Here is a 25847-nt window from a genome sequence, read left to right on the forward strand (position 1 = left end):
ATTCATACACAGAACACAAAAGTTCCCATGAAAGAAAATGTTTGAGGTTGCTCTTCAAGTCTCTGAAATATTGAACTGAGGGTTAAAGGGGAATCCTCAAAAAAGAAACACAGAGAGGGCTGTGAGGTCTTTGGCCACGTGAGAACAGATAAAAGGCTATTTTAGAGTGAAAGCCTTTCCAACACGTGTGTGAGAGTGTGTTAGCAGGACTGCAATGCCTCCTTGGATATGACTCACAGAGCTGTTTCTATTTAATTAGACAGGAAAATTGTAAGACTTTACCCTAGAATAACAGGAGTGTGGAGCAATTTGCATTGAATATCAGAGCTGTTGCAGAAGGGAAACTGAAGCATAAACATGAAATTATTTATCTTTTATCAGAAAATAGCTTTTTTTTCCTTTTTTTCTTATAGTATATGAACCTTTACTATTTGTTATACCATTATTTCAGTCCTTTCCTTCCTTCTGGTTGTCTCTTTCTGGCCAAAGATAAAACCGCCTGTGAAGTCAGCACAGCCTGTTAAATAAGCTGTCAAAACACGATCCTGGGAGCTCAGTAAGGAGGACAATTTTATACAACTTAAAATTAAAGTCTTTCAGTGTCACCTTGTCGGAAAGCCTGGAGATAGATTGCATGGAGCTCCTGTTCATTATGATGCACCTGTAGGCTATTCAATTCAAATAAGAAATGAGGAGAGAAACATCAGAGTCACAGCAAAGCCAGCGTGATAAAAGGGAGGGTTTTTCTTCAGGAACATGTTTTAAATTAAAATGAAAAGATTACAAATGGGGTTCATAGTGTTATAGCAGGATTTGGGTAGAATCATGTCAGACATCTCTTGGTGTGGTAGAGAATCCTGAGTTTCAGATATGTGAGAAAATAGCACTTTGAGTGAAAACTCATGTACTTCAGAGCAAGTGTTCAACCTGCTATCTTAGCACTTCTAGCAAGGGCTCTCTTCTGAAGTCTGACTAAAGTTAACTTCTTACTTGATGAGAATTTCATGTTAAATCAATTCCATGTGTAAGCTGCATTTCATTTGCACACATGATAGTGTGAGAACTGACTGAAAGGTACAAAAATTAAATACTGGTTGTAACTAGAAGAAGCAGGTCTCATATTTATTTCAGCAGGAATAGTTTCATCTTAAAGCTAAGAGCTCTGACTTTCTTTAAAATTCAGCTATTAAAATCTAACCCTGGCCACATGGAAGTCGAAGGGCAAACTGAGAATAAGGCTGTCCTGAGTTCTTATTTACATGTTTGATTTGAACAAGTTTGCTCAAATGCCTCCAAGCCAGAGAATATTAACAGGAAGTGATATGTAAATATGTTTCTAGATCAGTAGTTCCTATGACCAAAGGAAACTGTTTGGATAATGAAATACTTGCAAAAGCATTATCACTTGGAACAGTGATAGCTGGAGCAGTCTGTCTTTGCTGAAGCACTAATGAGTACTGACATCCTAGAAATTATCTAATTATAGAGCAGGGATTCCTTGTAGAAGTTTTGACATTTGTAAATACAAATAATGCCATTTGGAGTAAAAATGCAAATGGTATTGACTTCTCCAAAACAAACTTCTCAATAGAAATGGATATTGATTTTTAGGAGAGACGTCTAATAAAGGGAGAAAAACCTTGCTGTTGGCTACTCATGGAAATGGCAGTAGAGAATAAGGGACAAAGCTGGAAAAGAAATAATGAACATTAACCCTGTGGTTAGGAAGTGGAACAACTCAGCTTTCTAAGAGCCCACAAAAAAACAATTCTAGTTGAATTTGGCTGTTTTGTTGTTCTAAGAGGCTCCCAAAATCACTTGGTACTGAGCTAATACAGCCTTTTGTCCTATATGGGGCATCCTAGCACTGAAAACTACTCCCTTTTGGTAGTTTTGACAGGTATCTGGATGCCAGAATTAGGTATCATCAAAACAAATGTGGCAAATGGTGAAATGTGGCAGGGTTTTTCCAGAATATTTTTCAAGGAAAGGCCTAGGTAGGCTTTACAAAGCAGCAGGACCTGATTCAAGATTACATTTGCTTTGGAAATACATTAATCTGACGTTGCATCTGAGGTGAGAAAAATTATAATGTGACTGATGAACAGCATTGAAAGTCTTATCTTCCATCTCTAACCAGAGGAGCCTCATTTCCCATGTTTTCTTGTCTGCTCTATCTGTCATGCAGCACAGTTTCTGACTGATTACTCATTTTATTCTTACATTAAGCATTCATACAAGCACCAATAATTATTGAATCCCTGTGTTTTCAGCTCCTGCTGTTTGTTCCCAAGTGCCTCATCTGGATGTTTCCTGGTCTGCATATCCTCTTGTGACATGTGATGAGAAGGAAGGTACATAAATGGATAAATAACTGGCTAAAGTGAGAAACCAGAGGTAGGAGTGCAAGGTCATCTTTAACCTTGAGGGAAATCATTAGTGGAGTTACATGAGGCTGCGTGCTCAGAACTTTGTGTCCAGCATATTCATAACAATCTGGTAAAGGACTGAATTATAAGTTGGTAACATTTCCTGATGATGCTGAGCAGCGGGATAACAGAGTCAGGGCCTGGCAGTGGAGATTTGAGCAGAAAATCAGCCAAGCCCAGTAACTGGGCAGCAAAATGGCCTGTGAGATTCAATACAGAGAAATGTCAAATTATGCAGTGATGGAACGATGGGCTCTGAGTTGTGAGTAACTGCTCAGGAGCACAATCATGGGTTAGGATTACAGTCTCACAAAAATTTAAAAATTAGCCCCCACCAAAAAAGATTAAATCTCTAAGTAGTTCTGGGGATGTTTAGCTGTGTACTTGCTCTGCTTTTCCAAGCTTTCCAACCTTTGGTCAGTGTGGGAAGAAATCTTTGGTCTCCCCCCAGTGATCACCCTCATGTTCTCCCACTGGCAGTCCTTGCTCTGAAGGTAGACTTGAATACAAGAACTCTAAAGCAGTGTAAGACAAATGAAAAAGAGTGTAAGAATACAAGTAAATGAGCAAGTCTTACATTTCTATCTCGTTTCAGACTGAATTTATGGAGTGAAAAGAGGAACTCGCAGCAGATTTCTCTGCGTAGAGCTATTCATTTAACAACCAAAAAAAAACCCCAAACACATGTTGAATTCTTGTTTTAAAAAAATGGACCTTGTAGTTCTCAGGTCCCTGGGTGTAAGCCATTTACATTTTGTAAATGCACACTGACAGAAAAAGTAATTAGATTGAGCATAAAGATCTATGCACAGCCTCAATAATACATCCTAAAGCAAGAAATATATGTTAAAAAACCCCACACAACATAGCAAAGGAAATATCAGAGGTTTCTTTATTTTTTTAAACCCTTCCCTCCTTGACTTCAGAAATAGCCTTTATAAATAATTTCCCAGTTATATTGACATTGTTCCAGCCAACAAAACCAAATGAAATAGAAGGATGGCAAACAGAATAGCTTGGAGTACTAAGGCAAGAATTCCTGCTATTTTATATGCCTTTCAGCTGAGTTCAAAGATTAATGCTGTAAGCACAGCTAAAATGTATCAACAGGTGGAAAATTAATTATGAATGTATTTTAGTAGAGATTATTGAACTTCAACAGTTTTTAATACTGAACAAACAGTAATGAAAATTATTATCATCATGGATGCCAAAAAAAGAAAGACATTTAAAGGACCTGAAAACAGTCCATGACTGTGACATGTTCTGTGTGGATTTGCCTAAGAAAATGAGACCCTTTCGTTGCTTTTCAGGAGTAGAAAGCCATTGGTCCCCCATGGAGCTAAAAGTAGATGGGACTTTAAAGGCACTATTTTCACTCTGAGAGGTTTTTTTTAAGTTAAATTTAATTTTCAGTTTAGGTTCTGAGCATCACCTGTAGTTGATCTGCTAGTTGGCCTTGGTCAAACCCCTTAGGGTTGCAATTTTATTGATCTTCTTGATGAATGTCCTCCACTATAGGGTGAATTGCTGTTTAACAAATAAATACCTTTAAAAATATATTCCCTATAGTGAGTGAAGAGTGACTTTAGGGAAGACTAAAAAAACTTGACAGCTTGAATGAATTTGCAAGCGTTTGTTGCTATGGCTGTAATTAAAATCCTGAATGATAATCAAGCTTTTAGGCCAACTCATGCCATCCATAAAAAAACAAATACCAATTTATTTCAAAAAATAGTCTTCAGTTGTTTATCAAAACAAATACTGATGTAAACACTGAATTGATTTCATTAATTACATTCCCACCAATATACCAGAGAACATTCTCTCAGAATATTAATTTCTTTATGCAAATTGAGAAAGGGATTTAGAAGTAACTTTGCTGTTGCAAACCATTAATTTGTTCTATGGTGTACAGAGATCCAATTTCAACTGATTTCAGGATGGTAATCCTAGGTACTATCACTATTAACTGGTTCTTTAGAAGGGAATAAGTTTTGTGGCCTGCAAGACTTGTATTTTCAAATGGAAAATTTTTGTGTGGACCTCATTCAATAAATGCTTAGAATTTCCAATTAGAATCAATTCTCATTCTTGCTTTCATCAGTCCTGTGCTCACAGGACTCATTGTTGGGCTTGTCATGCACTTTCCCATTCACATTCTCTTCACAAAAAGAGAGCTTTTGGTTTTTTTCAGACCAAAATGGAGAGGTGGCAAAAACATGGTCTGATGAACAGTTCTTTTGTTCTCTGAGAAACAGTTTTTATTCCATCTTTCTGTGGGCATTCATCTTGTGGGCTTACAGGCTGGCATTTTTTTAGCCCACCAAATTCATCATGATGAAGGGGAGGTTTTGCTGGGTCCATTGCCAGGCCTCTTCCCATACCAAAATATTCCTAAATGACTTCCAGGTAGAAATCAGAAGAAAATGTCAGTTTCTCTGTCCCCAAACAGGTTACTTTCTAGGAAATCCTACAACTCCTGAAACTATCTTTCCTTTGGTCTTTATGTGGCAACAAAGGCCTTTCTATTTAAGGATCTCTTGAACTGGAGGCTCCTGGAGCTCCACTGGTCACCTCCTGGTGTGGGAATTGGATTAAATAGGGGACAGAAGGGGATGGGGATGTAATAACTGAACAGTCCTGGGGTTTCATCTGATTCTCATAAGGATCCCTCTGCAGTATTTGTAGTACTGAAATACTTCACAAAGTCTTAAGTATTTAAGGAGGAAAGTGTGTCATTCCCCAGAAGTCCCTAAGCAGAAGACCAGAGGTGGACATTTCATATTCATATGGATAAAACAGAGATAAAATTATAAAGAACAATTAGATCTCTGCACTTATTTGTTAGTATTTGCAACAAGGAGGCAAACTGTTCTCTTGGCTTCACTCCAGTGACAAACAGATTTTAGCTCTACTGTGCGTTTCAAAACAATAACCTGCAGATGCTTCATCTTAATAACTGTACTCTGGTTTATAAAAACAGTTTCTTGAGGATTATGTGGCTGTCTACATAGGAAACACTGCGAGATCAACTTGAAGAATTTTTAAAAACAAAAAAATATAATCTAGCTGTTAGTATTTGTATTCATGCCTTTGGAACAACTACAAAAGCTTGTCTAAGTTTCTAGAAGTAATTAAATAGATAGTAAGTAAAATAGATAAATATTGCATTTTAAAAACTATTTTTCCCCAAGTTATTACATTATATTACAAAAATTACTTATCTCTGACAAGAAGGAAATAGCAGTCTATTTTCACATGGTTTAGGTTAATCATTCCAAGTTCAAAGGTGTGTAGTGCACAGTACATTGTAGAGAAATTGTTGCCAGGTTTGTACTTTCAACACAGTGATGATGTTTGTTGTGTAAGATTTGGTGGAAAGCAAATCTATCTAATGAAACGTTCTTGTTTGAAGCATCTGTATACAGCAATACAATCAGTTCAGAAATAAATCTACAAAGCTGCTGAGACAAAATTGGAGGAAGCAGAAAATTGTTCCAAACGAGCCATCAGGAAGCTGTCGTGGAGCCTTCGAGGGAAAGTGTAAGAAACACCTCAAAGGGCCACCGAAGCACAGCTTTGGCTGAAAAACAGACCAGGTTGGAGGAGGCACAGAAACCCTGTCAGCTTAGAGACAGGCAGGAGGAGATTTTAGGGAAAAGGGATCTCCAAGGTGCAGGACGAGGTTAAGTTACTGTTGCATGGATGCTTTACACCCTTTGCCAAAGCAAGGGCGAGGGCACAGTGAGGTTGTGTTTGCACCGCGAACAGCGGAGCGGCTGAAGGGCTGGATTTATGAGCTCAGCCATGAGCTGCTCACAGAGCTTTGTGTGCAGCACACTGTGCTGTGAGCGCAGCAGAACAGAGCACATTAATTCTGGGGGATGGTAATGAACTCTCCGAGCAGGGCAGGAAGGGGATGAGGGGCACCTTGGGACACACGGTAATGGTTTCCTAACCGTGGCTTTCCCGGGCCTGCACTGTGTGTCACAAAGACATTAAAAGAGATTGGTTCTCAACAATGAGCTTTCTGAAGTGAGCAGATCTCTTTGAATATAAACTAATTTTTTTTTCCCTTTACAACTTAATAATACCAACAAACCTATTGGCCCCTCTTAAAATATAGTTATAACATTTATAAATCTATTGTGACATAACGCTTCCCCACAGCAGGAACAGCACTGGCAGTCAATTAAAATGCTGAAGGAGAAATTAACTGTGGGAGCAGATGAACCAAACAGATGAAAGATGTGTAATTATTTCTTATCTAGGAAATACTTCTTCAAACAAAATAGATTTGAAAGAAGTATCACTGAGATGTTTACATGGAGAGAAAATGGTTCCTTAAATGACTGACTTCTTATTTCTTGGATTTTAAAATAAGGCCCCCAACTGTTTGATTCCCCTTGGAAGCTAATTCTCTTTCAGCAATTCAGCAAGAGATACCAGGAAAATAATTTTCAGTATCTATTTAAGTAACATGAGACTTAAATCTTCTTTATGAAGATGCTTCTAAACACTAAATTATAACAAGGAAGTAAATTTCATATAAAAGAGACTCCTTCTACTTCTGTCTTTTGGTGAATAAGGAAAGACAACTATATTTTCCTCATTCTTTAATTGCTGTAATTTTTATTTGACTTTGAACACATAGAGCTAATGGCTTAACAAAACAATTCTGGGATGAGAATAAGTATCCAAGAGCCAAGGATAATTGTTCCTAACTTGCTGTTAAAGCATTTAGTGACTTTAGTAGGTTACATTATAACATGACTTATGTATGTGATCTCACTTCTAGGAGGAGAGTTTTTGTTACTAAGAATGGAAATGGAGATAGTGGTTTCATTTCCTATGTTTTCCAATTCTACCAGTTCTGCCCAGTCCCAGTTCTGTCCTTTTGCATAAGTCTTTGTGACTAAATAAATGAGCTCTTGCCCTGTGCATAGTAAGAGATCTCACTTTGTGTACAGCTTTTCTAGTACATTAAAAGCATGTTCAAAAATTAATTATTTCAAGTTGGTATATTTAAAAATACCTGTCATCAAATTATGTCAGTAATACCAAATTAATTTTCATGGCCCTTTTTTTCTGACTGTCTCAAATAATACTCCAAAATGCGTTAGGATTTAAAGGAATTCGGTTTTAAGCCTTTTGCGGTCACGTGTTTACTATTTTTAGACAAATACTCAAGTTAGACTTCATAACTTAATTGCTGAAATAACTTCTTTGAAGCATGACCTGAGTTTACTTCTATCTATGAATATTATATGAAAGGATTAAGACTGGCCTTTGGAAAGCAATCCTAGTTCTCTTACAAGACACCATCCTTTTTTCAGGCAGCTTTGATCTGCTATTCTTAAAAAGCTTTTTCTTTCTTTAATAGAGGTTTTGTACTGGATATCTGCTTAGGAAACTAAGTGATATATTCAAATTCTTAATTAACATTTAGTGAAAGACTCTAATCCATAGAAGATGTATAAACAACCACATATGAATAACTTAGAATAACTCATAATGATAATAACTAACTCAGAATAACTGAGTAAAAGATGAATAATAAATGCTGTGCTCCAAATGGTACAAATATTGCTGTCAGCAAAGAACAGAATTTCTGAAAAACTACTCAAACCATGTTTCAAAAAAAGCCTCCAGACTTTTTCTAGGGTTATGTAAAAATTCCTGCTTCTGTATTTCTCCCTCTGCTCAACCTTACTGTCACATTGCAAACCACTCTCATCATCTCCATTCCCTTCACTCACATCAAAGGCTTTACTGTGGCCAGGAGTTTGTAAAACTGTGAAGTGAGCAGAAAACATGGACTTTCTGTCCTGGCTCTCTACTCCTCTGCAAGCTGCTTGTTCTCACTGAGGGGCAGCGGGAAAGGAGGAAAGATTTTGCACGACCTATAAAGAGAGTGAGGCAGGTAAACAGAGAAAGGCAGCAAATTGAAAGGTGTGACAGCCAGGAGTGTTGAGGGAAGGGATGCCCTCAGGGATTTGGGATGACAAGGTCCTGAGCCGGTGGAATGGAAAGAATTTTTGTAAAGTCTGAATGAAGAACAGTTAGTGAAATGCTGAGAAAAAGGAAATAGTTTAACTGGTTAGGGAAAAAGAAATAAATAGGTTTATCATTGTGACTTTTACCCCACAAAGCATTCGAGTGTGTTTAGCCCAAGTCCCACTGAACAGTCATGTAGATAAAATGAAAAAGCACTTTGATGACTTACTGATAGGTGGATTAAGTCAACATTCAAAAGTGGCATAGGGAAAAATTTCTAATATTCTAAGATACTTTTTCATTATGTTTTCCAAAGCAATAATAGAAAGTAAGACAGGATCTAAACTATTTCAAATGACTTGTAGGGTACATCCTCAAAGGGGCAAAAGTTCTTATAGCCATCCCAGATTATTTATCTGCTATGGGTTATCTTGTCTGCTCTACACCATTATCTCTGCCTATCACTGCTCCCTGCTTTATGACCTACAGCATAGAGTTTACTTGCTGGATTACATGAGTAGCTTCAATATGCTCCTGGTATCTCTTGAGACTCACTGTGTGTGATATCAGCTCTCACAAGCTGATAACGGTGTCACATGTTCTTTTACATTTTGATGGAGTGTAATACAAGCTGTTATACAAGTTTTCATGTCTCAGGCTTTTAGATACAGTACATTTATTTTGTAATTCTAAGGGTTCTCAGACACCAAAATGAACCAGAGAAGTGTTGACAGCGTGAACAGTAGGCACAGGGAAAAAAAGCAAAAACTGGAACTGAAAGAGAGAACTGGATTATAATTACAGTTTTTAGTATCTGATTTTTTTAAAAAAGACATTTTTATAAAGTTAAGATGCTTAAATCCCTCAAACTGAAAGTTGAACTATTATCTGCATTGCAGTTGGGTTTTCTCTTTGGATTTTACTGGGGTTGGGAGGTGTTGGTGGTCCTTTGTACCAAACCATTTCAGACAGTAAATCCACACTGAATCCTCATGTACCAGGTTGCCTGTGAGTCACAGACTGTTTTCCTCTCCCAAATGTATGACCTGTGGTAGTTCAAAGAACAGGGAGAACATTTCCCTCTGGTAGAAATTTGTCAGTCTTGTCAGCCTACATCCAAATTGTGATATTGTCTAGCTATTTTCTCTACTGTTGATAAACCAGACTCTGCAGGTATGTGTCTGGATCAGACATACAAACCTTGATGGATTAAGACCTCCAGAGGACATTCCCAGACTGACTTATTCTGTAATTCCAGATTGTTATACATGTAATTGCAAAGATCCATGGAATAGACTGTGACAATCCAACTTTGCCCCAAGAGACAGGACCTGCAGAATTGCTGCAGTTAAAGGAGTTTATCACTTCTTCAGTGACTTTTGAATCCACTCATTTATGAATATTGTTATTGTTTGACAGTAAAGTTTGAAAAGAGCCTTAAAGATTCTGCAATCTTTAATCATGTTTTATTTACTTTTTTTATTTGTATTGATCCAGTCAACTTTAAATTGAGTTACAGAGTAAAATCAGCCCACTGCTCAGTTCAGAGCATAAGAATTCCTAGAGTTTCACCAACACTAAGCAGACGGCTGCCTTAAGATGCTGACTTTTTATTTGCTGCATATATTTGCAGGTTATTTATAGCACAGTTATTTGTGGTGTACACTCAGAGAAGGTGCTATGTTGCATTTGCATACAGGGAAAAATGACAGCACCAGCCAGACTCTGCTGCTCTGCCAGATGTGTGCCCATGTGCTTTGGGAAGAGAGAAGGGAGAGAGGTGCCAGTTCTTCCATCCCATTGACCTTGTTCACTGAGCCTCATCTAGATCATGTTATACCAGCCATCATCCACTTGGATCTGGTTGTAAATATGATATGACATACAGACTTTGATGGAGCTGATTTCCCCTCCTGGGTGTTTACACTCCAGTCTGTGGGCTAAATTTGGGGGCCTTTCTGTCTAAAAATTCTCTACACAGGATATGCAGTGGAGAGAGTGAGAAAAAAAAACCACCAAAACTCCTTCAAGGGGTGGTGTTTCTTGATATTATTATTCCTTGGACATTTTCCATGTAATTTATAGTATCTTCAGCTAGCTAATGGAACAGAACTGACACTGTGTTATTATTTGACAATCTAATTATCCAGCATGTAGTAAACAAGATTTTATATAAGAACTTCATATTTTGTTAAAAAAAAAAGAGAAGTAGACAGTCCTGTTCTTTTTCTGAGCAAAATGTTCAAATGTTGCACACTTCAGACTATGCAATTTTATTTCTTGATATTGTAATCAAATAATTAAATCCTGCCTCTGAAGACCTGTTGCATCACCCTTTTGAATATAGCTGCTGAACACATAGCAAGTATTAATTTATCCTGGTATGTTTTGTGGCCAAACTGCTAAACTTCTATAATAATATATAAATTTATAATAGCTATATATCATATATGTGTGTGTTATATAGAGATAAGTCACCTTTTCTGTGCCCCAGGAGTAAGCTGGATTTTGTTCTCTAAAATGGACATCTGTGGATTCAGTTGTTTCACACATTGTGGTCTCACTACCTATTTTTATCTTCCATATTTACAGAGAGTATACTTGACCCCATATAGCTTTAAATCAATTATGTCTCAGCAGAAGAGGCAGAGTGTTAAGCAACCTTATTCTGCACGGCTGTAACTGTGTTAAGAAGCAGTTTCCAAATGGAAACTGGACAATTCCCCAGGAGTTAGACACTTAGTTCCTGTTTCCCTGCCTCAGAGCATACTCTGTGAGTACAGAATACTTAGCAGACATGGTGTTTGCAAAAATCATACTTAAAATGATGCATTATCTTGCTTTGTGCTGAGTATTTTCTGAGGAGTATTTTTTGTTTGGTAGTTTTTTGACAGTAAACTTTAAGTGTGAGTAAAGGCAATATGTTCTTGTTGCAGCCTGAAATTGGTCAGATTTTAACAAAAACAGTTAAATCTCTTAATTCTAGGACTAAAATGCAATAAATATATTGGCTGTTTTTCAGTAGGTGGCACAATATATCTACCAATAATGATAAGTAGAAATCATGAACTGTTTGAAAACAAATAAAATACCCAGACTGGTAGTTCTTACAATCAAACCCCAACCTTCTGGATATTCATGCAATATTTACAGGAAGAGGAGGAGGATTAAAAACTTCCTCATCACTGTGATATTCCCAAACTTATCCTCCAAACCTGATCCAAAGGGGGTCAGCTCTCCTGCGTAAGGGAATTAGGTAAGATTAGTGCTTTTTATTTATGCTGCCAGCAAGGTGGTGGAGGTTTTCAAAATGAACCCTCCTAAAGAAATCATCTGAATCTGATCTCTCACTTCACATGTTTAGTCAGCTGTCATCACTACCTACATAGCTGTAGGATACCCAGTGCTTAAAAAAAGCATAGAACTATCTAATTATATATAAAAGTCATGAAAGTCGGAAGTAACTGGATTGTTCTCTACATGTATAAAGCTTCTCCCTGTTTTAACTCCTTCCTCCCTGCCAAGCCATTTGACTTATCTAATAAAAATAAAAAGCACAGTATAACAATTACTTCAGCATCCTTTTCATTCATCCTTTTCATTCACAGCAGAGCTGTGATACATGTTGGCACCAGAGGCTGAATCCAGGCTTTGGAGCAGCCCCTGGGGCTGTCTCTCACCACTCTGCTCTCCAGGCATCCTTCTTCCCTATGGTAGGAAACTGTGAGGTGTCCTGCTCCACTGTGCACTCAGGTTTCCTTTCAAAGGAGCTGTTGGAAAACAAGCTGGAATTATGGTAGTTCAGTCAGTCCCCAGTGTGTGTAGTGGGCAGGTTCAGGGCTCTCAATTCTGCTTTTGAGGTGCCTCCAGGATGTGTGTCCTGGAGCCTGGATGCCAAGCCCTCTGCAGAGTATCCAAACAGGATCAGTGCATGCCCAGAGATCCAGCTCAGGGGACTCCTCCCAGTATTGCAAAGTGGAGCACAATGAATTACAGAAATAAGACCAAGCCTACCGAGAACATCTTCAATGCTTTCTGATGTGATCACGTCTTGCAACGAATTCATGTAATGTCTTTTCTCTTTCAACCAAACCCAGTTGAAATTTCTTCTGTACTTGTGTCCTACTCTGCAGTTCTGTTGCATTCTCACTGTTTTACTCTCACATTTATCTGCATCAGCCGTGGTCACTTTACCACTCTTGTTGTTATCAAGCTTTTTGAATGAGATACTTTTAAACTGTTTTTTCCTCACTGAGGAGACGCTTTGTAAAGATCCACTTCCTCTGCTCACAATAAATTAAAGCCTACTTCAGAAATGTTGTAAGCATTTAGGCATGTGAGTACACTATCTAGATGAATCCTCTTGGTGAAGTCATTTATTTATCTACATTATAAATTAAGGAAATGGTGAGGAACACATGGTGCTGTAGTTTAAACCAGAAAGTAGCGTGAGGGGAAAGATATGGAGAGAGAACAATGGAGACAGGAGGGCAGGTAGACAAAGACAAGCACCCAACTGAGAGCAAGATTGCAATCATGCTGATTATTTTCCTTGTGTATTGCTTCTTCCTGGCTTGAAATTTTTTTATATACTCTCTTCACCAGCTCTTGTACTTTGGTACCACGAGCCCTCTGAGTGCAATCAGAACTATGGCTCTAATTTGGTTGTCCCAAATCACCCTCTGGAGGAGGCTTTCTTTTCTGTTGAAGCATCTAGAGAGTATTGTTTCATAATACTGGTATCTGGAATTAAACAGTGTGAATAGTCCATATAATGAACTTCTCTCTCTTTCCCACCATGTTTTCAGACAAGCCTGGAAAGCATCTCTCAAACCAAGGGTATTACTTCAGTTTCAGTAATATTTGATTGAATAAGAACTCAAAGGTGCCAGAGTGCAAAGGATAATGCAACACTAAGTGCAGCAGTTATGATTTCTAATGCTCATTTTTAACTTTGAGAAAGCTTTTTGTTTTAATCAATGTGAAGGATATAAGATATGGCTGAAGGAAGGATTGTTAGTATATTCCCCTGTATAAGGACTTACTGTTCTATTCATTTGACATATATTATTATGATAAAAATATCAGTAGTTAAATGTCAATAAGCATCTATTTTTCACTCATATAAGCAGCTTTATGATGTGTAATGAGGGTATTCTTGTGATTAGGTACCTGTATAGCCAAGTATTTTGGGGTTAAAAATGCGATGTTCAAAGCACAATCTCTTTTTATTCCCCCATACAAGTTCAGTGTTGCATATGAGCAGTAGGTTTCCAAAAGCTCTGCTCCACCCCTTGTCCAAACTCTGGCAGGCTCAGAGGTGACACCCTCCACAGAGGTGGACTCTGTCCTTCTGAGACTCCTCCAAAATTTTGGCTGAATCACTGGTATTTTTCTACAGGCTCTAAAAAGCCCTAAAGTCAACTGCTACAACATTTCTGAGATGTATTGTTTCCGTGATAAGCTCATGGTTTTCCTATGAGTTATTCCAAAGGCTCAAATAATAAACATGCAAATGATAGGTCAAGATAAGAACAGAATTAAGCTTTTTATCCTACCTTTAAGAAGTTTGGATTGGAAGTAGCCAGCTTTCAGATAATGGCACAATGCTGCAAACAGATCTTGACTTGTGGAAGGCTTTAAAATAAAAGAAAAGCCAACACACGAGTCTGTTTTCTCACATTTCAGTGACAGATTATTTCAGAGAACTCTCTAGCCCATTTCCTATTTCCTTTGCCCTTGGTGTGCTGAGTAATATTTGCATTTTTCCCTAAAACAGCACATCTCCTCTCTGGACGGAATTTTCTGATAAATGTTTTCCGTTGAACTTCCTTCAGCATCTACATTAAACAAGGCCTTTGCCAAGGACCATTTCCTGAGGCCTCTGCTTTCTCCTTGCTGAACAACACGTGGCCTCAAGAACGTGTTGTGCCTGCCACTACCACTGTGGGGTACTTGGGATTGCAGGGAACTCCCCAGTCTTTAAATATATTTGTTTCAAATATCACTCCAGAAATTTTTACCTTACTATTCCTTGAGCCTAACTAATTTTAACTTTAATGTCATTTTAATTTACACTTTTAAATAATCCTATAATACTGAACGAAAAGCCAGTGGCAATTTGGGAACTAACAATGGAGATACTTTCATTGGAAAATGCTGAAAAAAAGATGATGCCAGAAGGGAACTTCCACTTATTTTTTATTGCATGTTTCCAGTTTGGTTGGAAGTATGTTCCACGAGGATATACTGATGTAAAAATTTATCCAGCTAGTTTTGGTCTTTGGAATATTGGGCTGTAAAGGTTTTAACATCATCACTGTGACTTAATTTCTCCATGAGAATATGACACCACTTTTCCCTTGCTTCCTGTGGGAGGGCTGTAGTGTTGGTGTGCTCTGTAAATTAGTGTGGCTTTTTCTCAGGAGCTGAGGTGATTGTATAAGAAATGTGATAGAAAACTGTGTGTACCTCTGACCTTTTATATCTGTTTGCTTAAAATGTCTTCTAGATTAACATAGTCAGGTGAGAAAGGTAAATATAGCCTTGAATTTCATCCCTGCTTTCTGCAAAGCATAAATCAAAAAAGTAAAGCAGCACTGGTCAAGCTCAGGATGCCAGATACCTTAGTTTAAAGTTATCAGACACAAAAATGGACTAGAAAATCTTACTGGAGCTTGTAATTTGTTTATTTATTCCTAAAATTGCACCAAAAAGCCTAGTGAGGTGAGGAATCTTTCTACAAATTTTTGTTCTAAAGTTTCATATGTAAACTGAATTTTGCAAGAGAAAATTGGTGGAAATCAGCATGGCTAGCTATATAGGCTGCCTCCTTCAATTTTCATTTCCTTAAAATGTGAAGAGAATTTAAATCTTTATTTTTAAAGTGAGGAGCCATCAATTCCATCAGTTATTGAGTTTTGAAATTGGGTTGTAGATGTCTAAATTCTGCCAATTTTTATTCACATTTTTATTTTCCAGAAATCTGAAAATTTTGATTCTGCTTTCCCTCATTTGATGTCAATACTGACTTACATTCAAGTCTCAAAGCAGAAGAGACTTTTATTAAACTCTCACCTTTTGAAGGGTATATTTTTGGGATATTTCTTTGGTATAGTCTTCATGTTTGCAAGGAAAAAGTCAGTAAGCTCTCGGATTTGGACTTGAGGGATCCTTGTCTGGATTGAACTCACATTCAGTGTTGAGAGGAAACCTTGAAGAAATGTTAAAATCTCGGTAGAACATGAAGCTTTCTGTCAGAGGAGCATTTGCACATTCCATGGCAGTTCAGAATATCAGGATGACATATGTGTCCAGGGGAGTTACTGTGTAGGCAGCTGACGTGGAAAAACTCATGGCACAGCCACTTACTCCTCTATGGACACTCTTGGTGTGCACTGGGGAGCCTTGGGAAAGGTCACACAACCCCTTTGAAAGGTTGGCCAGGTTCTGCCATCATCACATTATCCAGTAATTCATCCAGGAAAAGCTGAATTGAGCCATGAGATGTGTGAAGCACAACACTGCCCTGTGTGAGTGGAAGAATTCAGTTTTCAAGTGAAATGGCAAAACACCTTAGCAAGGTACTTCCAGTCTCCTTGAAATGATAAAAATATTTCCTACCAGATAGTTGCAAGTGCAAGAAAGAATAATTCTTGAGCGTTACAGATGGACTTTTTTATTTTTTTGGAAACTAAGAATGTCCTTTGAGGAGCAAGATGAAGGTAAGATGTTCTGTTATTTTATACCCTGTTATTGATAGGTGATTTAGTATTTTAGGAGACCAGTGAACACAGTGAGATGAATTATAGCGAGGCTGTTTGATAGCACTTCCATTTATTTTACAAAATAATATTCAGCAATATCCCACCACTTCCAGCCTGCTGAAACCACTTTCTGTTTAGGCTCTTCGTCCTCTGAGTCAAATGGTTTAATAACATTTCATTTATAACATTTAAGATTCAGGTTTTTATGAGCACCTTTCAATGGCAGTTAATGATTCATTAGAGTTTTACCATGAAAATAAAGTTGCTAAGTGAGCCACATCCATAATGGAATTAACTTTAAATTTAAAAATCTTTTAAAAGTAATCTTTTCAAGATGACATATAAAATAATTAAGACTAAGGTGGATCTTGCCTTTACTGTGATATTCACTAAAAAGGCCAGTCTTGAAAAGCTATTTTTTGCTAAAAAAGAAGCATTACCTACAGAATAACTTTTTCCTGTTCCTAAATTTCTCATTTCTCCATATATTGCCCAAGTTTTGGAGTGTCATCAATGAATTTTATCACGAAACTTACATCATTTTCCTCTACAGAAAAAAAAATATGAAAAATTCACTTTTAAATGTTGTCTGTGAGCACATTTTTCATTGAAGACTTTCACAAAGAATGACACCCAGTGTAATGTATTTTAGTTCATATATTGATGCACATATTCCCTCAAATTTGTAAAAACTGATAAAAAAAAATCTGTAGTGCTGGTTTACCAAGAATTGTTTTCAAATCTTGGTAATTTATCTTGAAAGACTCTATAATCAATACTATATAGCACTGTGAGCCTGCTGCTTTATTATCTTTTTTATTCAAGTGTGGAAAGATAAAGTATTGATTTTTGTTTGCTTTGTGTGCTGTAAAAACAAAGGAGAAATGTCATTTCTGAATGCCAAGGGTATGTGAGTATTGTTTTATTGATTTTAAATTAAATAAAAGTTATGTAAGGCAGCAGCTGACATTGCTTTGGGGGAAAAGAAATGCTATTGAAATAAATTTTAAAAAAGTCAAGCAATACTATTGAAAATAATTTATTGAAAGTTCATCTCCCCAGCTGAGCTTTCAAACACGGTTTTGCCATCAGATTCAGAGTAGTCCAGGTAATAGTGCACAAACCTTAACATCAGTCGGGGTTGACACAACTAAAAAAGAAGAGTATAATTCTCTATTTTGGTTTTTTATGGTTTTGATGCTTTATTGTGATGACAGAACACATTGCAACTGACTTCTCCAAGAAGCAAACTCAGATTTCATAGTTCCTCTACCCCGTTTTCCCCCCCCAGTATTAATACTTTATTCTAATATTTTTATTTGCTAGTTAAAGCAAATTTTATCCATTCAGAAAGGCCAATTGTTGAAATCCTTGGTGTCTTGTAGGATTAAGCTCTTGAATTTTTAATACAGGAGGAAGGAAGCCACCTGCTGACAAAAGATAGAAAGTAGTGTGCTGGTGTAAAGGCTTTATAGTAGGGACAGCTTCATAGTAAAGATAATGTACAGGGAGAAATCCTATATTTAAATGCATTTGGAAGTAAATTTGTTATGCCTGTGCCATAGGAATCACAGTGCTCCAAGCACCCTGATGTACTGTGAGTTCAGCTTTTAGCAAATGAGGCATTTTCCATGTCATATTTTCTATATCATAGAACTATTCCAGATCTGAAATGTTCAGCACTGAAGTGCAGTCAGACCATAAGCTTTAAAAAATTAGAAAGCTTTTTTATGGACCTATCGTTCTGAATTTGTATTTTCCTCTCTTTAACTGCACGCTCCAGAAATGTCACGTACATTTAAATTACTAGAGAGGAGTCTCTGTAATCCCAAAGAATTTAGCTGCTTTTACGATGGAAGTGGTGTAAAACTTCAAGAATTAGAAATGTAGACGGACATTTTTACATATATATAGTTATATATGTAGTTACATAGTGAGATATATGCATGTATGTGTTTATATATATATGTGTGTGTGTATATATATATATATGCACTATTTAGAGATCTTCAACTTTCAAGTTTTGCTGACCATATGCTTTCTGCCCAGCAAATTCTGGTCATCTAATGAGGTTTTCAAACTAACTTACAAGTTATAGTGCTTTTCCCTACATGGTGATCAAAAACTCACTGTGTGTCAGCTGGGTAGGAATTAGCATCTGCCATCTGTCTTCAGTGTGATGGTTATCAGCACGGGGGGGGGATAAAATTCCTTTATTGTACTGGTAGATACAATTGGATTTCATTTCTTTCTAGCAGTGCTTTGGAACAGGATACAAAATGTACTAGGAATGTGAAAAACAGGGACTGAGAGAGCCTGTGAATAAAGAACATTTATTTTTAATGTTTTAGTTTTGGTGAAACACTAAATGAAAATTTTATCCTGACAAATTATCAGAACTGTCCTGTCATAAAATAACTCTTGCAAACTGTTTTCTGTTATTTCCCATGTTGCTGTTCTGATACACTTATAGACTTCTCCAGCTTGGCACATGTAATTAAAAAAATATTTCCCCAAGGGTTTTTTTAACTCTAAGTAAGATTTTATATGTCCATCAAAAGTTATGAGAACTTGAAAGAAATAAAATCATTTATTCTGACATCCTGACAATCACTTTGTGCTGCAAGGTCATTCAAGTGTAAGAATGTTTGTAGAACTTGAGTTCTTAAGGTGGCATAAAGGAATGGGTGAGAATTGCAGGTAAAGAAGGAAGGAGCTTCAAAAAAACCTTGAAGAGGAAGGAGATGAATTTTTAGACAAAGGGTACAGTGAAAGTATTATTTTGTGTGCAGGGAAATGGCTTCCCTGTGTTTGCTGTTACTGTAATATCACTGTTACATTAACAAAAATGGGGGTATTTAAATCCTCATTAATAAACAGGTTCAAAGATACACCTGGCATCAGTTCTCTGTCTAATCACAGTATTTACTGGATTGGGGATTTTGTCCACCTGTAAAGGTGAGACTTTTACAGATTCCAGGCTACCTTTTGCTGTGCAAACATCATTTATGAAACATTAATAATGATTGTAATACTTTTTCTCATAGCTATTTTGTTTCTCAAAACCTTATTGAGTGTTACTAGGATACACCAAAGAAATACAACCTGGTTAAATTTGTAATAAGTAGAACCTGATCTACTTTTCAATCTTGCTGTAGTACCAGAGCTGTGCTATTGCCTATGTGGTAAAATAGCCTTTTACATGTAATTAGTACCTTAGAGCATTGTAAAGCACTGGGAAGCAGACAGCACAATAAGCTTTTTTCTGAATTTACCTTTCCAGAATGCAAATTCTGGAATTCAGCTTTACCTCAGAGCTTACCAATTTTTTTTTTTTAGAATAAATGTTCTAGAAACTTGGAGGTTTTGTCATATCTCAGTGTGAATAAGCACTGGTTACAATGGTTTTACCACTTATGAATAGGTAGAAATAATATTCTGGGAGTTCACAGAATCGAAGAATAGAAAGCAGAAAGTTATAAAATACCAAGTTCCTGTGGAAAATTAATTGTTTCTACAACAGCATGACTGGGTAAGCTGCCATGGCAACAATTGGAAAAGACACACTCCCTGATCGCATTTTCCCTCAAATTCAAGATGCATTTAGGAAGTGTTTGCTGCAGAACTGTACTTTCTAAATATATGTGTTTCAGCACCAGTCCCTGACAGGCTTTAATTCCAATGTTACAGGATGAATTCAGACATTCTCTTCAGTTTGACATTGTTCTCGTATGGTCAAATTCCCGTGGACCTCCTGTTTAATTCTGAGGAAGGCAATGGTTTAAATAAGGAAGAGACAGTTTGTGAGATAATTTTCTGCTCCTGACACAGCCCTGTTTCCTATTTTACTCTCAGGTAACATGGCACAATATGACTAGATCATTTTCTTAACTCTAATACTGACATAGTGCTATTTAGCAACTTGGGGACAGTGCTACCAGTCAGCCTAAATAATATGTAATGAATGGTAATCTTAAAATATCACAGCTTATCCTTTTGTTGGAAATATAAGAACACAAAAAGAGATATCATTTTTTATGTTTTAACCTCTCTGTCTTGTATCAGAAACATTGCTAATTTGTGTGCTCTTGATATTTAGACACTATCTCGGACTGTGCCTAAATAAAACCCTTGTGGGTTTTGATTCAAGGGTTGTTTTTTGGATGATTTTTAGTTTTTGACAGAAGGAGTCCCTCTGCTGGCTCGTTTCATAATTCCCTGCAAAGGTTTGGAGGGGTTGGCATTATGTTTAAAATATAAGTGCACCATTAGTGACATAAAGAATTTTCTAATGATGCAAACAAATACTCATTAAATAGTGAATACAGCTGTCTTCATCTGTTTTTAGAAATTTAGTTTTATGAAGACACTTGCAAGAAAAAGAGTGGAGTTTTTTCTAATGATACTTTAATGATAAAAATACTATGATAAATAAAATAAGCTATAACTATATTTGAAGAAAAATATAAGGAGGATATTGTCTCTTTTAAATGTTAAGGATTTTTTAGTATTCTTTAAAAAAATCAAAAAATAGAGTTTACCTGAGTGAAGCAATATCCCTGTCCTTGTTTCGAGCCTAATGCCATTTATGAGTTAGATTGCCTATAAATCTGTCAAAGATATTTAGAAGAGTAACACATGAAATTTTAGTGTTTATCCATATTATTTAGATTTTCAGTGAATATAAGACATCTGTTCCAAATATGAATATTAGCACTGGACTGGGATTTTGAAGATGTAGGTTCAGTTTTCAGTGGGTTTGATCAGAATTTGTGTAAAAAGCACTGAAACACCAATAATAATGTTTGAAATTATAGGTAATTAGATAATGCTTCAATAACATAACATTATTGTGACTTCTTTAACTGTTTTATGGATTTCCACTACCATATTAAGAATTTGAGTGCAACTGCTTATAATGGAAGCGAATTAACTTTTCTTGAAAAATAGGATTATGGAATTTTGAATAAATCACATGGCAGTTTCATTCCATGTATGAAATATATTCAGGTAAAAAAAAATATTTTTCTATTTAGCTCAGTAAATTGAACCCTAATTGCTGTTATTCATAAATGTTCAGCCAGCAATACAAGTGGTGCAGTTCTAAAAAAAAATTATATTCTGGTTCCATGCACAGAGTTCATTGGGACGATCATACACTGTCCCTCTGCAAAGACTTATCTTCCTGCAAGCAGGTTCTCTAATCCCCTTCCATCCAGTTTGACAGCCCGGTGTGTTATAAACCTGCCATTCCCTGATGGAGCACCCGGGGCTGTGTGTGCTCAGGACACCCAATTCCTGGCTCCATCCCGGGGGTTCAGCTGGGCCTTTGTGCAGTTTCCCTGTCAGAGCTGCCACTTCCCCAGCAAATGATCACTCCCCAGCCATCACTCTTCTCTTTGGAGGTTTGATGTAGAGTCTCAGGAGTGTGTCAGATATATACAATTATATCCTCCTCCGCTGATGAGAACACTCACAGTGAACACATTTGTCAGAGCTCAGACGTCTCCTCAGACAAGCAATTGGATCGGGTCAGAGGGCTTTGAGTAGTGTTTCCTTCACATCAGGGTGTTCACACTTTGTTATGTCCACAGTGGCTGTGAGGTTCTCCTGAATAACCACACAGAGATGATCACAGACATTTCCACCATCATTTATTACTAAACTAATAAGGGAAAGCAAGTTCATTGGAGTCTGCTGAGAAGACAAGCTGTGAGTGTAAAATGCCACCAGCAAAGCCCAGTTCTAATCAATTCCCATACTCATCTCTTCCAACCCTCCTGGGAGCAGTTGCAACAGGAATCCATGTCCATGTGAGCAGATCTCTCCCACAGCTCCAACAATTAGTCAGTCTGCTATGGGGTTGTTTGCCCCCAGGATCAAAACTAGGTGTCACAGATCTTGTTAAAACACAGGGTCAGGAATTTCCATCAGATGCCATTCTGGATGAAAAAATTTGAAAGTTTTCTACATGTTTTCCCTTGATTCTCTCTCTTTTGTAGATATGAAATATGTAGAAATTGAGGGTGCATGTGATGATTGGTTTTGTTTCTGTATTTCAGCCTAGAAATACTTTACAATATCATGGCAAATAATCTGCTGGTTACTGTAGAACATGTGCTTCAAGATATTATTTTGCATGGATAGTCTTCACTCTGAAATTAATTATTGTACTCAATATCATAAATATCTAATAGGAACCCAAATGCAGCATTTTTACTGCTCACTGCTTGCTTACAGTTTCAGTCAGGAGTGATGCTTTAGAGTCAGTTGTAAACATAATCATTAAAGATAAATCAGAATAGGCATCTTGAGTAAGTATTTATTACTACTGTATATATATTAATTACTACTATCATTTTCTTCACAATTGGAAAAGAAAACCAAGCCATCATGGCACTTAGGAAAAACTTACTTTGGCTCAAAACTTCCAGGAGGAAAGTGCTGATCTCTCTTTGTTTAATCCCAACCACAAATACTTGGTCCCCCAGTTTTAAGTGTTTATACCTGAATTTACTGGCAGGGCAGGAACATACCAGGAGGGAACAGCATCTGATTGCACAGCTGCACCTGAATCCCATTCTCTTAAGTCTCCTATGAGTTTAGATTTAGAGCTGGATCTCAAGAACTAGTTGATGCTCATTAAAATGCTCCTTTGAACACTCAGCAAGGTACTGTGTGTGTAAAAATTCCTCATCACTGTTTAGTTACACTGGAGAATGCTGCCTTTTGGGGGAAAAGTTGGGCTGGAACATCAGAGAGTACTTCTGCAAATTCCCATTGCTTTACTGATTGTTGGGGCAATGAGGGGTTGCAGTCAGTCCTCTGCTGCTCCCTTCTCCTCACACCTTTACCCTGTGCTGCAGTTCCTGTGAGGAAATATCCACCTGCTGTGGCATGGGATCTTCTCCAGGCTGCAGTGTGGGTGTCTGCTGCCCCATGGTGCCTCCATGTCTCCAAGACCTGCTGTGGACCTGCAACACCTTCTCTCCCTCCTCCTTCTCCCACTTTGCTGTTCTTCCCAGAGCTGTTCCACACCCTTTTCCCCTCACTCCCAGCACCTTTCCCCCATTCAGAGAGACCCAGCAGCTGGGAGGGTGTTTATTTATAACCCTGCCTGCAGTGGGGAGAACGTTCCTCCTCCAGCTCTACCAGGTGTGGGCTCAGCACTGGGGCTGAGCAGGGTCTGCTTGTGCTCCAGAGGATGGGAGAACCGTGCTGAACAGAGACAGCTCCAGGAAGAAGACTTTTCAGTGAGTACCAGTCCTGTTTGTGAGATATTTGTTAATTGTTGGATCCCTCAAGTTTATTCTCTCATCCTCCTCCCTGCTGCTACAGTTTTGTTGTTTAAAGTTTTGGTAATGTTGGGGTTTAGTAGTGAGTTTTGTCTGTGGGGCTTCAGGGAAACAACTGTTTCCTCAAACTTCTGAGAAGATCTCTGAAATCTTAAAGGGAATTGTTAAACCCTTTACACTGTCATTTCTGTAGCCAAGGTCATGTAGCAGAGACATCTGAGGAGATGGGGAGTGGGGATATAGAAACTGTCTTTTTAGAGACTTATGATTCTCATTAGACTTTGCAAAGCAGATAATTACATAAGGAATGGTAAAGAGTGACTAACAGTCTGCATTGTGTGGGTTTGCCTTTGATGCAATTATTTTTGCCCAATTAACTGAATTTAGAGGGGCCTCTCTGAAGCCTCAATACAATGAAGAACTTGTTTAGTTTCAATCACGTTCTTCAGTCCCTTTACGGTTTGTGTATGTCAAAGTGCTAGTTTCAAACAGAGTTTCAGCACCCCATTTCAGACTTGAGCATTATGTAAAATATAAAAATGGTCTGGTATATGCCTTGCAATCCCAGGCTTTTGTCACCCCCTAAAGAAGCTGGGCACTCGAGGCAAACTCCTTCCATTATCTAAATCCACTGCTGTTGTCCTTGCCTTAGTCCTTTCTTGCTGACAAAAGAATAACAAACTCTGACCCAGAGAGGTAAATAGGTTTATATGTCTGAATCAATACACCTAAGTAAAATATTGGCATTTAGATTGAGAAAGTAATTCATAGTAAGTTTGGACTGAAGCTTTAAGTACTCTGTAATGAGTTGCCATTTATCTGTCACTCTTATAATTGAAAGTAGTGACACTTGTTTTCTTTCTGTATTATCCAAGTGGAATTGTTAGTTGTCATTTCCACAAGGACAAAATTATTGAGAAGAAAAAATACGGCAGAAAAGTTGTTTGTACAGAATCAAAGTTGTATCTTTTTATAAACTACAACAGGAATAAAATTGCTAGGGATAAACTACTTCTGAGATCCAAGGTTATTGTGGTCTCTCATTTCTGTTAGTAGCTTCATTTTACACAGGCAGCTGAAGTTGTAAAAAAAGTATCTGAAACCATTCAGTACTTTGCTTCCATTAGAATATGTGTGATCCTACAGTAACAGATGGGATTTGATAAAGGAATTTCAGCACTTGCTGCTCCATGGTTACTATTTTATAGGGTGTGGAATCCCCCTAAAAGATAAATTCCAATTGAAAAGTTCATGTTACTTGAAAAGACAACTTTCTCTTAACACTGCCCATTATATGGACAGTGGGAAGCTTTAGAGATTTGAGCAATTTAAAGTCTGGAAGTTATCACTGACTTCAGCTTGTCAGGACAATATTCCTTAGTTGTATTGAAAGTTGTTTGCAGGTACACACTCTCTAAAAAAAAGTTCACTAGTATCTTTTTGCCAAGAAATATATTATACCTGCTTGAATTTCTTCGAAAAAAAATAATTCTTCACTGTTTAAGACAGAAATTACCAAGATGGGAGGACAGAAGCACAGTAACAAAGTAGGGAAGTATAACATAAAAATATAAGACTTCTCTGATAATAGATTTGAAGTAGAAACAACAGAAATGTTGCTGAATCTGTTGTGAGAAGTTGGTAAGTGAGGAAATGTGAAGGTCAGGAATGAGGAAAAAGATACTTGTGAGGGAGCAGTGGCCCAGTTACCAAGTGCAGAAGTTTTTGGAGGAACAGCAGAGCATCACAAAGATGCAAAATGAGAAACTGAACTTTTTTTCCCAGAGTGACCAAGTCTAGAGAGCCTTAGAGAAAGGAGTTCTGGCTCAGAAGAACTGACTTTGTCAACTATTTCCAGATATGTCCTGAGAGCTGATGAGCTCCTCGGCACAAATATGCAGCTATTTGTAAAATGCTGCCTCTAACAGAAATTGTATACCATAGTAATCAAACAACTCCATAATTTTCCTTTGGTTTTCGATGTTCTGTTTTGTTTGGATTTTTTTCCATTTCAAATAAGGCGAGAAAATTTTATGTGAAAAAAAAATACAATTCAATACAAAACATACAATGAGGGAGGAAATGTGAGGAATGTGAGGAAATGAGCAGCTGACAGAAGTAGTTTGCTGTGATTGAGAGGAAACATTTATCTGCTTGTGAGAAGAGCAGGTTTGTAGTCATATGTCTCAACAGAAGGAGAGCAATAGTGGAATATCCCCCGGAGCAGGGCCACTGGAGCATCTTGAGAAAAAGAAGTATGGTCTTCCCAGAGAAGTGAACACTTGTTTCTTGGCCATTTCACAGCCTGGGTTGAAAGTGATACAGATGTTCAACACAGCTGAATGGTAAATTAATAA

The 25847-nt window shown here is 37.4% G+C and overlaps 1 protein-coding gene across 1 annotated transcript in view; it reads right to left on the reverse strand.

Moving 5' to 3' along the window:
• Window positions 1-14078, reverse strand: part of KLHL4 (kelch like family member 4) — a 76161-nt gene extending 62083 nt beyond the window's left edge. Inside the window, exon 1 of the mRNA XM_018070863.3 lies at window positions 13988-14078. The gene's annotated coding sequence lies outside the window, so the exon portion shown is untranslated. The remainder of the gene's footprint in view (window positions 1-13987) is intronic.
• Between the last annotated feature and the right edge of the window lie 11769 nt (window positions 14079-25847).

The sequence above is a fragment of the Manacus vitellinus genome, unplaced genomic scaffold (assembly GCF_001715985.3).
Source record: "Manacus vitellinus isolate BGI_N305 unplaced genomic scaffold, ASM171598v3 scaffold_19_pilon, whole genome shotgun sequence".
Taxonomy (NCBI): Eukaryota; Metazoa; Chordata; class Aves; order Passeriformes; family Pipridae; genus Manacus; species Manacus vitellinus.